We start from the raw sequence: 12321 nt of genomic DNA on the forward strand, positions 1-12321 counted from the left end.
GTACTCAGGCATCCGTCAATGATGATAGAACATTGACATCGGGGCATCCTGCGGAAACGCATTCGGTTACCTAGTGTTCGGTATTGGAAAAACAGTTTAGTCGCTAACTTTTGGGGTAGCTCCCCATGGCATGTATAAACGGATAAATTAACTGGTGAAACAAGTTTTTGGTAATTAAAACTGGACAACTAGTGGACTCACTCAGCATTATTGTTGACCCCCTTTACTGCATGCTTTGCAGGTGGCCAGTGACTGGAGCAGCTACTTGGGATGTGTAGTGGTCGTCTGCCCGTGTGTTGGGCATTTATTATGCTTACCTTATGAACACTGTTTAAAAACTATTTAATTATGCTTCCGCTACTTGTTACTGTTTAAACTTTAAAACCTTTAACTCTGAACTTGATATTTGCTAATTTTTATGGTTAGCAAGTATTACTTTAATATTAACCAATGCTTAGTATAATTGGTGGCTGGATCCTGGTCAGTCACGCCCCCGAAGCGGGTGTTATCCGCGGGTGGATTTTGGGGGTGTGACATATACGAACTAGGTAGGTAACTTAATACAACAATTACGATAACTCACGAGATCAAATTCTCACAACGAACGACAAAGTGCGATACTTAAACATCCATCGATTTAACGACTAACGACAAAGTATAACCCTATGTGGGTGGCACTTAAACATCCATTGGATATATTGATCTCGGAAAATGAATCGTAATAGCGATCGAGTTATTACCCTGATTGTGGCAGCACTTCGTGAATCGTGTGTGTTTGTTGTATTGTTTCTGCTATAACTCGACGTACACAGCGAGTTTTTACGTCGTTCCAAAGACAGAATTCAAGTCTCAAGGCCCTCTATTTATACTGAAAATTTGCATCTCCCGCGTGTCGCGGAAGAATTCGGGGAACCTCCCGCGTATCGCCTGGGATGTCATTTTTAGGGTAGGGTAGGTACGTGTCCAACTAGCCTTGCTGAGTCGACAGTTTCGATAAATTCAAATTTTACAGCGAGTTATTTAGATAATCGTTAGCTAGGGTTTTACCCCCCTGAGTTTTAGGGGCCCTGATCCTGATTCCGATTGTTCTAAAAATTTTAGGGTTTATGCCAAATTACTTGGGTGTCTCAATTAGGATTTCCTATAGGTTAAATAAAATAATAATTTATAGTTTCGGGTGAGGGTTGTTACAACAGGCTCCTTACTTACTCTCTTAGTCAGAGACATGACAGCTGCGGCGTTGTTGGGTTGAGAGATTTGGTAGTCCTCCACTGCATTCACACCCGCAGACCCCTCGATGTTCCATTCCTCCTACTCCGGAACATGCATCATAACCGGCTTGCTCATGCACCAACCCCTATCTTCTATGGGGGATGGGTGTACCGCCTCTTCAAGCACTTCACGCGCATACTTAGGTCTTTCGAAAGGAGCCCATGGTCAGGACGGGTTGATGTGCACATTTGTCGCGCCATGAACCTAATATATGAGGCGGAAGACGGATCGGTAAGCTTTCAAAGGATGCAAGGCCATGCATGGAACCCACAAGAGGCACTAGTCCTTCACGCTCCACCTCCCCAATACCAGTACCAACCCCACGGTGATCCGGGGCAATCCTCCTCACAAGGAGGTGGTTTTCCTAACTTTCAAAGTTTACATGATCTTTTGTAGGAAAACCTTATGTGCACCAGGAACACCTACAACCTTGCCAACAACACATACCACCGGGTCGGAGCCATTGAAAGAAACATCACCGATATTAAAGACGACATCGGGAGCATCCGGGAGTATATGGCAGGTCATGGGGGAGGAGGTGATGACAGTGATGAAGACATGGACTAGGAGGGTGAAGAAGGAGTAGGAGTGGACGGTTGGTGAGCCCACAGGTTAATTTCCCTCTCTATCAAACAATTCCCGGCCTGCGTGCCGAAGTGTTGAACAATTTACTTATCCTAAATTATTTTTATATTTTCCGCTTTTGTTTTTATTTTTAACTTGATGGTTTGGATGCTTAACATGGTAATTTAGGACGTTTGGTATTGTTTGGTGTGGTATTTACTCATAAAACAGGTACAAACGAGGCTTAGAGTACTAAACATTGGTACCACTAAGGCCGGGGCAGGAAAAACGAAGAAAGAAACCTGTGTTTCAACCAACACGGGGCCGTGTCCAGAATGCCAGTAACAAAAAATTTGGCTTTTAACACTATTTTATACATTCAATCAACCTAAAAACTTATTTTTGGGACACATTGAGGACAATGTGTATTTTAAGTGTGGGGGGATGCTAAAACCTTGAATTTTGCAAGTCCTAATAACAAGCCTTACACAAAACTCTATTGGAACCGCTAATCACCCGAAATTTTTTCCAAAAATTTTCATTTTTTTACTTATCTAAGTTTAAGTTGGGAATTCAAGTCTTAACAAGGTTATATTTTTACAAATTTACAACCGATAGCGTCGTGATAAAAAGAACCAACATAAGAAAATTATGAAAAGGCATGACAAACTTAGTTAAAATTTGATTATATATACTTGATCACAAAAAAAAACCCTTTTCCCACAAAAGTGAGTTTTGAGCCTTTAACGAGCATACAAATATATATCTTTACACTAAATGCTCATTTTTCGTTTCTTGTGTGAATAGCCGCTTGGTTCGTACGACTCTAGAACTTGCCACAACAATACATTCCCGGTCCTTACCAACTTAAACCCGAGTAAGTAAATGATAGAGGCATTAGGACTAACCCTTTTTCATTCTACACCATTATTTTTCATTTTTTTACCACCTACCCAAAATCCCCCTAGTTAACCCCTTTGAGCCTAAACCTTTTTCATTTCTTAACCCAAAACAACCCTTTTACCCACCTAAACCTTTTTATTTTTTTTTACCCTTTTTTTAGTAAACAACATTCGGTTCTCTTATGATTTCTTCAAAAAAAAAATTAAAGTAATTATTATTTTATCTTGATGAAACCAAACAAACAAACAAGGTTTATCAAAAATAACTTTGTTTGAACAATTCATCAAAATAAAATAAAAATATGAAAAAAAAAAATAATAATAAAATAAAAGTCTTTCAAACCGACGTTTGTTACGCCTTTTGCCCTTTTTACTAACCACTAACCCAACCACCCGCCTTTAGCCCAAGCCTAACCCTTTACCCATAAAGTTCTCTTGATATTTACAAAGGTATATAGTTAAAAAAGAGGAGGATTGCTTGCTTGGCAAGCTTATGGTAGGAGTAAGTTCCATGCCGCTCTCGAGTGATTCACTAAAAATATACCTTCGACCGACTGTTGAGTGATCCTCCGTGAGGTATGTGAACTTGTATATAAATAAGATTTTAAAAAGGTATGTTATGCCCTAATAAGTAATTTATCTTAAGAAACATTCTTAATAAATCATGCCAAATAGGATTGTATATAAATAAAAATAAAACCTCAATAAAGAATCTTGGAAATCCCGACACTCTATGACAAGCCCAAAAACCTTCTCTTCTACCCATTCCATTTGGGAGTGAATAAAGCCACATTATAAAGAATTTTGCTTGAGGACAAGCAAAGATTCAAGTGTGGGGGTATTTGATATGCGCAAAATGCAACATATAAATTATATCAATTGTGGCATAAAACTAACCTTTTTTTAGTACTAATGTTGGAAAAAGTGTACTTTTGTCTTCCTTTTGTATTTTCAGGATTAAATGAGCTCAAATTAACAAAAGAAGCAAAAAGACAGCAAAATCTAACATAAATACAAGAAAAGGAATAAAAGTGGAATGCCCGAACCCTCCACAGCATCTTCCCAAGCAAAACTAAGAAAACAGAAGACTGAACACGCCCTGTGCTCAGCGAGCACGGGGCCGTGCCCAAGTAGCAGCAGAAAAGACAAACCTTTAGAAGCTTCTACTTCCCACCACAGGGTCGTGCCCAGCGGACACGGGGGCGTGGTCAACTTCCTGTAGGCGCATTTATTGTAATTGCGAATCACAATTAATGAAAAGAGAGACGAGGATGGACACGGGGCCGTGCCCGAGCTTCTGTTCAGCCTATAAATAGGAGTGTTTGAAGCCATTTCAACTCATCCCTTGGCACACCACCTCTCTCACACTTCACCCACCACCCACCACCCACCACCAACATAACACCATCATCCACCACCATCATCCATTGTCCATCATAGAGTGTGTGAGTCGTCTCGGGATCCAAGATTGATCGTAAGAGTTCTTGACAATCAAAGACCATGTTTGCCTAAATCTCTTACATCACTTGGTGAAGACAAGTGTTTAGTGTAATATTTTTTATTTTTAATCTTTTGCACTTTTTAATTGGTTTTGTATTAATGACTTTAATTACTAGTTTCTTATGTTGATGGTGATTCTTCCTTATCGTTTGTCCGTGGTTTCTTGGCATTATTTTACTGTCTATATAAAATAAAAGATTTCACCATTCATATCTCCACGGTCTATATGGAGGTATGTTGGCTACCTGGTCGGGGGTTAAGGGAACGGTTTGGTAAGAGTCTTGCCATTGTTCAGTGTATAGATCCTATTAAGGACCTAAGTCAAATTTAGTAGGACCTCCTTCAATACCCAAAGGTATTGGATGGCGGGGGTCCAAACTCTTTGATCCCCTCATAAGTTAAACTACTATTAAAACTTTAACCCAGCTACTTAGGACTGTATCTGACGGGTGGTCCTTTGGACAACCCTTAAGCATGTTAAAAGACGAAATAATCCTCCACTTAATCGTGTAATTATCTTGAATTAGATAACTACGGTGCTTATGTTTCAGGTGCGGTTTAGGAGCTAAAAGACGGATTAAACGCAGCTTTGGAGTCTTTGGTGAAGAACGGGTCGAGAGTGGTACAAGAGACGAAAGAAAGAAGAAAACTCAGGTCATCACCGTAAATTACGGTCCCACCGTAATTTACGGTGGACCTGAAAAACAAAAAGATCCCACCGTAGCACAGACTATTCTCACCGTAGCACTTTTCTGTTCACCGTAAATTACGGTGATGCCGTAATTTACGGTGGAGTCTGCGAGCAAAACTTGTAACTGCCACTTAGTTGGTTTTGGGGTGTCTTTTCAATATCTCTCATCATTGGACGGTTTTAGGACATCATTGGGGCGATTTTTGGCTGGTGGCTTGGTTTGTGAACAATTCTTATCATTCGGTTTGTTTTCTTGATTCGTATGTACAATAGTTTGATTATGATGATGATTCACCGAGCCATGTCCGGCTAAACTCTTCGGTGATCATCTTAGGTGAATGTTTCTTGAACTTTTGTGTGTTTTAATTCTGAATTTCTAGAATGATAACTTGCGTTGCTTGAATATCATGGTGTATGTTTGATTGTTTGTAGTTTGTTAATCAATATTGCAATTTCTAGTCTTAATCGTACGTTCTTGGTGCCGTTGGCAATCGAGATATCACGGGAAGGGTTAGGGTTGGTTATTGATTAATTGGTCATCGGGAAACAACCTCGCGTTTATGTAATCCGAGTACTTTGTTCCCTTTTATCACTTCAATCATCTATACACGAGTTATGTCTATGTAGCTCTTTCTAGTTGAATTACACACAATTGTTTAAAGAAACTGAAACCAAAGGTGATCATTGTTCTCTCCTAATTTGTTTTACAACCAATTTTGATTTGAATTAGTTTTTAATTTAGTTTTCTAAACAACAATCCAAACTCTTGAATTTTAATTTTCTGCAATTTAGTCTAATAATTAGTTTAAGTACAAAGCTATACAATCGACACATCTTCCACATACTCCCTGAGTTCGATACCCTACTACCACTATCTATAGTTGTTTGGGGATTAAATTTGCGTGACCCACGACATCACGTCAAATTTAGTAGGACCTCCTTCAATACCCAAAGGTATTGGATGGCGGGGGTCCAAACTCTTTGATCCCCTCATAAGTTAAACTACTATTAAAACTTTAACCCAGCTACTTAGGACTGTATCCCTGCTAACTCATACTACTTAGCTGAGGGTAACTTCGCCTTCAAAAGAGGGGCCTACCACATTATGCATTAATAACATAATTACTTATCTTTCAATAATCCGACCCTTTAGGATTGTATCCTTGCTGACTCAAACTACTGGGTTGAGGGTAACGTCGCCTTCAAAAGAGAGGCCAACTACAATAACTAAGATAATCTCTTAAATAAGTGCAAAAGTGCGAAAATAATCAAAGGTTACACTAACACACGAGTCGGATCCAAGTGATTCATCTTGTCTATCTGTTTTCGTTTTTATTTTTATTTTCAGCATTTTAGATAGTTTTACTTTCTTAGTTTAAAAATATTTTCTAACATTTTGATTTGATTAGACGTTAAGGATAAACCGGTACTAAAAGCTCTTATGTCCTTGGATGACCTCGGTATCTTACCAACACTATACTACGTCCACGATGGGTGCACTTGCCCATATGTGTGTTTAGTGTTAGTAAATATCGTGTTTTATAAATTTAAAACTTTGCTAAAAGCGTAAAAAGGGCTTAAAATATACATATAATATATATTACACCTAACACGCATCAGTAAATATGTATAATTGATGGCACATTAGTGGTTGAAAACTGATCCTAGTTCCATTTAACTGAGTCCATTTGTCCAAGTTAATTACATAGTTAGTCCCTGTGGTTTGCACAAAATAACATACTTAGGTACTAATAGTTTTAAATCACATTCTAGGGTATTAACTTTTCATTTTTTAACGTTTGGAGGTATTAACGATATTTGTAGGCTTAAAATCACATTTTATTTGTAGCTAAGTATGTTATTTTGTGCAAACCACAGGGACTAACTATGTTAATACCGTAGAAGTTAATACCTCCAAACGTTACAAATTGAAAAGTTAATACCCTAGAAGGTGATTTTAAACTATTAGTACCTAAGTATGTTATTTTGTGCAAAGCACAAGACTAACTATGTAATTAACTCCCATTTTGCAGCAACGAGCATGTTAGGTTTTAGGGGGTAGGGGTGGTTATCACTTGCAAAAATTCCATCACTCACAAAATCCAATCAAGTTCCGCCATATCATCAGCCATTATTCCATCATTCATAACATTTTTTAGTGGAAATGGTCATCACTCACAACCTTTTTTTTATTCCATCAACGTACAACTCCTCAACAGTAGAGTACAACCCACCATATAGAAATGGACAAAATTCACGCGTCAAATTTATGACGCGAAACATGTTCCACGCGAGAATTATATAAGGTGGCGGTAGGGGCGGACCCACGCCCAGCTCAAGGTGGGCGGGCGCACCCCCGGGGAAAAAAATTTAGTGCTAAGTTCTGTCGAAAATCCCGTCCGCACCCCTAGGAAAATTTCGTCCGCACCCCTTGAAATTTTTCATCCGCACCCCTTAGGTAAAAAGTGTTATCAATTTATATTTTAAATTTTTTTTGTAAACTCTTATTTAAAAAGTGTAAACTCTTATTTAAAAAAAATCCTACCTAAATTATATAACTTTGAATACCTAACTAACTAGACCTAACTACCCTACCACCATCGTTTGACACCAAATCTAACCAGAATCCGAACACGGGTAAGTTTCTTTGTTATTTTGATGGTTTTGGTTGATATTATAGGAGAAAAAAGGATAATAAAGTTGTTAAATAGGTTTGAAACTTTGTGCGTTTTGAGGTTGTTTATGGTTGTTTAGATGATTTTCAGGGTGATTATGTTGTTTATATATTTTTAGGGTGATTATGTTGTATATATATTTTTAGGGTGATTAGTAGATGGGCTTTTTTTCCCAAATACCCGTACCCATACCCGTACTCGTACCTGTACCCGTACCGATTTTAGGTATTTGGTACATGTATCGGTACCCGGTTTTATTGATTTTGGTATTCGGTACTTTCGGTATTGGTACGGGTACGGGTACGGGTACGGGTAAAAACGGGTACTGGTACCGAATTTTATGTAGACCTTTAAAAGTTTTTTATTTGTATTATGTTTTATTTCGTATTATGGTATTTATAGTACTCATATTGATTTTACCTATATGGTACCCGTATCGTATTGGTACTCGTACCAATTTTACCTATTTGGTACTAGTATTATATTGGTACTCATGTCAATTTTACCTATTTAGTACTCGTACAAGTGCTCAAAAACTAAATAAAAAAATGGTACCAAAGTGGGTACTGTACCGAAACTACTCGTACCAGTACTCGTACTCGTACACGTTCCGTACCTATATATTTGGTACGGTATTTGGTACCCAGTTTAGATCAAATTTGGTACCGGTATTTTCGGTACCGGTACGGGTATGGGTATTGTACCAATCCCATCCCTAGTGATTACAACTTACGTTATGATTTCTAGGGCTTAAATAGTTGAAAATTGAAATTAAAATTGAAACATTATGTAATGGAGCGATGAACTTTTGTTATAAAGAGAAAGGATTGCTTAAGAAATTAGTTTTAGATGATGTTTTGGATAGATTTCAAAAAATGAAAACCCGTACGGCGTCGACGTTTTAATTATGTTTGTAACAATATTTGACATGTTTTTGATGATTATATAAATTTAGTTTGATGTTCGTTTGTTTTACATGACCCGACCCGACACGAACCGATTTCTTTACTTATATACCTAGGGGCCTAAAGTTTTTAAAAATGTTCCGCACCCCAATGGAAAAATTCTTGGTCCACCACTGGGTGGCGGTGGTGTTTTGCAAACTTCCATTCGTGGAAGAACTTCATCACGTGCAAAAGGAAGACCACCCCGGGTCCCCTTATATTATATTGTTTATTGCAAAGATATGTGTAATTTTGTTTGTTGGTGTTAAACTGATTGGAGAAAAGGTCTTGATAAAGAACATGATTAGTGTTACATCTCAAGCAGATTGTGATGTCTTAGTTATTGATTGAAACCGATGGTGGGTTTGAAGCGGGTATGTTTAAAGATGGTCAGACCTGGGAACATGCTCTGCTTGCTTTCACCCTTGTTGTGAATTAAATGATCTGTTGTTGTAACTAGGTGAAGCTTTTGTTATTGCTTTCTTAGGTAGGAGATCCTGGTGGATCAAAAATAATTACTCATGGGCAGGTATAATGTCACACCCCCAAAATCCACCATGCGAAGTACCACCGCTTGGAGGCGTGACGTGACCAGGATCGAGCCACCAATCATATTGAACAACATAATCAAGTAAATAAAACCAAACACAATACGATTGGTGACCAATAGGAAGTAATCCGATTTTAGGTTAACAGCGGAAGCATAAAACATAAGTTCAAAATATAAGTCCATAGTTCATAAGTTTAAAGTCCAAAACGTAGGTTTAATAAGTTCATAAAGTTTATTCATTAAATACGGGACATATCAGTTCGCATCCCACAACGACCACCTCCATATGCAGGCTCCATAGCATCTAATGACCTGCAAAGCATGTAATAACGAGTCAACAACAAAGTTGAGTGAGTTCACGGTTGGTTGTCCATTTTAGAGTTGTTTCCAAAAACATAGTTTAATCTCATTCGGCTATTCAGCCGTGGGGGTTACCCCATAGTTCGAAAACGTTTATTTGTTAACCATCCCATGTCCACCTTCCCTGGCTATCCAGCCCAGCACTTTGGCCGTGGGGAGCTACCCTAGTATTTTAAACTACCAGACTCGTTTATCATATAGACTACTAACAAAAATCAAATGTGCCCTAGCGTCGGTGTTCTATCACCACCGACGTGCCATAGTCCATTAGTACACGCCCGTCCGACTGGCACGGTGTGAGGTTTGATAAACCTAATAGCGCTATTAACTAATGACCCGCTCGCCATAGCCCCTGCGATTAAGTCGATACAAAAAGGGAGGGACTTCGCTGATAGAGTTCTAGTCCAGTAAGTCTAACACGTCCCAACAGGACGAGGAATTTACATTCCTCAACACGTCTCAAAGGACGAGGAATCCCTATTCCTGTACCCATTCCCATTCCCACCGGGAATTTACCATGCTTGGTAGAAAAGTGTGAACTCACCTCGGTTTGCTCGGTTAGATTCTCAAATATCACTAACAGTCAAGGTCGGTCAATCACGTCCTAGTATGATTTACAGTTAGTCATTTAGTGTCTTACAAATAGAGCACAAAGTTCCTACACGTATCTAACACATGGCAAGCGCTACTTTAACCGTTTATGCCCGTATATATATACTTCCCATCCATTCCCTACTCATAAGCAAACATACGATAGTGCACGTAACACATATAACATGTTGGATCATTCACAGATAGCATACTCGACATTTAGACACGCAAGTCACAACTTATATCATTTCAGCATTAATATTCAAAACCGGTTGTTTTCGGACATTTAAATAAAATAGTTAAATTATTCCAAAAATTCCCAAATTTTTACAAAATGCCTTAAACGTTCAAAATTTTATTGTGTAAAAGTATCGGGGTCCGGTTCATTACCAATATTTTATAAAAATTCATTTTCCGGACTGAACTCAGATTTATATTTTTCTTACCACAGTCCATGAGATAATTTATTTAAAATTCATCGAGCGTCCGATTTACGAAATTCAAGTGGGGTAATTACAAATACACCGGTGGTCAACTATGGTATAAATTTCTTGATCAGCCTCCACACAGATTACAAGTTATAACAGAAAACATGACGCACTTTTTCAGTAGAAAAATTGCAGCTCTAGCTGCTGTTACGAAAAGATGCTCTTAAAATAGTAAACGGAGTCCAAAAATTACGATTCTGGTGTCATTAGAACCGTATTTCATAATAACATGTTTTAGACTAGAAATGTCAGTTTTTCGTAGAGTTTATGACCTGTTTACAACCAACTGAAGTTGGCTGCAAAACTTGGACATATTATGTTTTTAGTCTTTAGCTTTCTAGTTTGTGTTCGCTTGATTCCGTTAATTATGTTTAGTGACCACAACAACATCAAACACTAATATTAATCAGAAAAAACATCAGATAACCAACCAATAATCATAACAAAACAAGATCCAAGAGTTTTACACTAATATTCATTCTTTAACCAACATGTTCATCATTTTTAGTAGACTTTTAGTTTTGTTCTCTAGTGTTCATGATTTTTATCCGACAAAATTCTTATTAACCACTTTAGACAAGCTTAAGAAGGTGATTAGAATCACTTACTACTAGCTCGTGGCTAGGGAAGAAACTAGACGAAAAACGGGTGGTTAATAGCGTTGTGGTGAGGTACTTGGCAATCCGTAAGCACCGAGCCTCCTTATACGTGATCCTTCACACTTGTATGTATATAAAATAACAAGATCAAATTTGAAATGGATGGTGGGTGGGTGCTTGGTGGTCGGCCGAGAATCAAGGCAAGAGGGAAAGAAGAAAGAATTTTTGCTAAGTGTTGTTTATGTGAAAGGAATGATTTTATGGTCATATTTAAAGACCACTAAATGTGTTTATCCAAGAGATAATATGTTTAGTACATACTAGGTGTTATTGGTCATTTTCTAAGCGTACATATCCTGACCGATATCCTGCCTTTGTTTGTTCGCTTGTGACCAGGATGCTGGAAGAGGATATTGCCGACATCTTGTGTAATATCCTGAGATATATTAATTAACCACGTGCAGGTTGAAGGTTAAGACTTACTAACGGTCGAAAGGACTTCTTCTCCTCAAGACTCGGACGAATTTGTTGAAGAAGAGACGTTGAGCCCGAAAGACCAGGTCTACAACGTTCAATGAATGAATATTCGGTGGATCCCGCAAGTTTAGGATAGTTTGTTGGTTTATCTTTACTATAAATAGATGTGGCGGATCAGTTTAAGACACACAACCTTTTCACTCACACTCTCGTACACTCTTACTCTCTAGATTACGGCAATCACCACACTTGTATTCAATTCACATTGTAACACTTAGTTGATCCGCACCACATCCTGCACTGTATCCTGATATTTGAAGCAATAGAAGAACAAGGCAGCTGCGATTGTCAGCTCCCGAGGTTTTATACCGACGATCTAGATTGATCCAGGGCTTTCCTCGTACATCCAGTGTCATTTACTTTACTTTCCGCTCATTGTTTGATCATCGATACAGCTCGATATCCTGAGCCGTATCCCGAATACTGATTTTATAAACAACTTAACAAGCACATTTACCACAACACTTTCTAGCACACTACCTCACTTAACTAATTTGATCACTTAATTGCTTCGGTAATTTTTTACCAAAACAATTTGGCGCCCACCGTGGGGCAAGTGGTGCTCTCTTTACTAAAAATCTTTATCAAATCGCTAATCAGTTTTCTGTTTTCAAAACTTTTCGCCACATTGTCCATAATGGCCTTAAG

Source organism: Helianthus annuus, chromosome 14, assembly GCF_002127325.2.
Source record: "Helianthus annuus cultivar XRQ/B chromosome 14, HanXRQr2.0-SUNRISE, whole genome shotgun sequence".
Taxonomy (NCBI): domain Eukaryota; kingdom Viridiplantae; phylum Streptophyta; class Magnoliopsida; order Asterales; family Asteraceae; genus Helianthus; species Helianthus annuus.